Source organism: Aspergillus campestris, assembly GCF_002847485.1.
Source record: "Aspergillus campestris IBT 28561 chromosome Unknown P168scaffold_4, whole genome shotgun sequence".
Classification (NCBI taxonomy): domain Eukaryota; kingdom Fungi; phylum Ascomycota; class Eurotiomycetes; order Eurotiales; family Aspergillaceae; genus Aspergillus; species Aspergillus campestris.
In genome coordinates, this window is record NW_020194339.1 from 830978 (window position 1) to 834263 (window position 3286).

A 3286-nucleotide genomic window follows, 5' to 3' on the forward strand; every position below is an offset into this window, starting at 1 on the left:
TTCATTTATCCTACATCTTTCTATATGTGTAATTCTTGTTGAAAGAATATTTAATGAGAAATCTCATGACACACTCCGCTGGACCAAGGTTTTGTTATGAGTGGGCCATAATTGAGTTATTTGGATGGTAGTAAATATGATCGTCATCAGGACTGTAGACTGCCTAAATGAATTAACACCTAGAAAATGGCCCATTATTAATTACTACCAGGGTAAGGTTGATCAGCTTTAATCAACACCTAACATATCCTTCAAAACAAAATGAATTCGTAGAGGATCTGCAGGCCCTGGTGTGGAGAAAGTATACGAGTCAGTAACCGTGCTAATAACTAATAGCGGTGGGAAAAATATATTTAGTCAAGCACGAGGAATTTTTGAGAAGAGCAGATAGCTTTTGTTTTTTTGATAGAGGTAATAGGGGTTATTCACTTTTGAACACATATAACAAGTTAGGATGACATGGGATCACTGGTCTCGATAAACCAGACAGACACGAGATCCTCTGGGTTCTTGATACCTAGTATATACTACCTGAACACCAGCACGGAATTTGAGATGTGCTTGAGATCTAGATGCAAAGAACAGCCAGAAGGAAGGAGCTAAAGCTAAGGATAATCCTAATTTTATAATGTAGTAATTATTGCATTAGAGGTACTCACTCCAGCTAAACACGGGTTCCCTTCTGAGGAACAATAGAATAGGAGTTAGCCTCTTCTAGGAATCGCTGGTGCTCTTTTACGGGCACTCGACCTGGAAGCTTAGAGAGTCCTGGTAAATAACCTGATCTCTATCAGAAGCAATATCCACTATCTTGATCCCATCGCAGTCTGCTTCAGAAAATACTTCAACATAGCAATAATCTTTCCATTCGGCGTTTGATAGAAGCCCAGAGACCGTGACAGTAGCATCCTTCTTAAGATCCCAATTATGGCAGCTCGATGCCTGACTGGATCCCTCGTACGTTTTTGAGGGCGTTTTAATCTTCCAAGCACCTATGAGTGGAAGGACAGACAACAGAGTCATAAGGGTACGCGAGAACTTCATGGCAGATAGATAGTTGGTAATAAGATCTAATTGCGACTATGGTAAGTGATAATTCATTGCAAGAAATACATCCCACCAATGAATTGATGGACTTACCTAAAGGCTTGATGAGCACTGGTTCCTAGGTAGTTCTCAGGGAAGTTTTTATGTTTACTCCGTTGTTGAGTAAATCTTTGGATTAATAGTACTCAACCGTGGACTAAGGCGAAATTTATATGCTCAGGTTCCTGCTATACAAGCCAGAAATTAAACTTCAACTGTAACAATCGGTTTTTGATTTTAGCGTGTTATTTGATATCACAAATCGAGTAAGGGGAGATTCAATTCTTATATTATCTGTCACACATACGTCCAAATCCAGTACGCTGCAAATCAAGTCTAGTCGCAGTCTCTTGTGGATTTGCTTGTTTCAGTGATATCAAATGTGGCAATACCACTGTGGTATTACTATTCTCGAACCCTGGAGTGCCCCTAAGCTGAGTAGCCTGCTAGCATAATTATTGACGCAGACGCCTGTCTCTACATCTCCTCCTTCAAATCCGTTGAAACGAGCGTAGCTGGCATCTCCATAGTAGATACTTATACTTGCACCAGGGGGCTGGCAATGGCCCTGAAAAGTCCCTATACTTGGAAAGCTATCCCTAGCTATCTAGCTATCTATCCAGGGGTTCTATATAGAATTACTCCTTGCAGAATGGGCTTGAAACTCCGAGAAATTTCTTACACCGGGGCTTGACCTAGAATATGTATATCTATAGACTTGTTTAAAGTTGCTAAGAATTTTGAATAACTATAATTGTCATATATCTAAAGTTAAACTTATTGGATATTCCTAAAGATTTAAGTCATGAATACTTTAGTTCTTATTCCTTAACACATACTCTTCCAAAGAAATCAAGATTATAGACACATGATTCTATTTAAAGTGGTAAATATTCTTTTGAGACATTAAAATTATACATGCCTGACAGACTATATATTTCTCTCTACTAATTACTTCAGACCATATTGAATGATGCAAAGAATAGCACTCGGCCACAAAAATATCTTGACACTTCTGAGCTTTGTGGGTACCCGACTTTACAAAGTTAAGATAAGACTAAGAAACACAGTTTCAGCCCTGTATGAGAATGTCAAGACCCTAGGATCCCTTCTTGCTTCTGCTGTACTAGTGTTGGTGACTTGGGTTGTTCAAGGTGAAGAGCGCCCTGTGGTCTTCCTATCAGCTATCAATAATGGGTTCTGTACCAACCTGAGGCCTCATATAATAGCCATGCTAACTATATTGATTAATAAGATGACCTAATAGTCTAAAGGTAACTAATAAGTAATAAGAGAAGTAAGATATGTCAGGTATAAAAACCTAATCACTTAAGTTAAGTATAGATAAGTAGAAACTAGACTAAATAATAACTTAGTAATAATAATATTATTAAACACAACTAATTAAACTATAGATATAGATAAATAAGTGTTCTTATATATCCTTTCTTAGCTACTTTTATAATAACTTCTTTATAATTATCTCTAGAGTCACTTTAATTATATATTTCTCTTGGTACCTACTCCTCTAGCTACTCCCTGGAAATAGGTATAAAGTAAGTGATTATATCACATAGCTACTTCTTTATCTTATATTAAGAGTAGGTAATTATATTATATAACTTGTAGTTATTCTTTGTATAAGAATTTTAATTCTTATATTAATTAATTAATATCAGGCTTTTGCCTGGCTGTGCTGCCTTTATAAGATATTAATCTTATTAAATTTCTATAATATTACTCTCTTTTCTTCTAGTATTTTATTCTTAAAACTTATAAAGATATATTTTCTCCTTAATTATAATTTCTGAAATCTATTAATTCTTTTTTTATATTAATATTATTATACTAGTAAATAATAATACCTGAAAGTATAATTACCTTTATTAATATAACTTTATTCTTACTACTAGCTTTATTATTAATATTTCTTATAAGTCTTATTCTTCTTATAATATTAATTATATTATAGATTTAAGAAGTAAGAACTATGCTGAATATATATATTATAAATAAAAGTATATAAAATAATTATATAGTAAATAAGAGTAGGAATCTCTTAAGAGAGATAAAAAGTATTTAATTAATAATTTAGTTAAAGCTGAAAAGTAATAACTTAAATATTTTTAAAAAATATTATAAGTTATATTCAAGATCCTTTATTTAAGAAAGTAAAAATAATTTCTAAAAGATTATAATA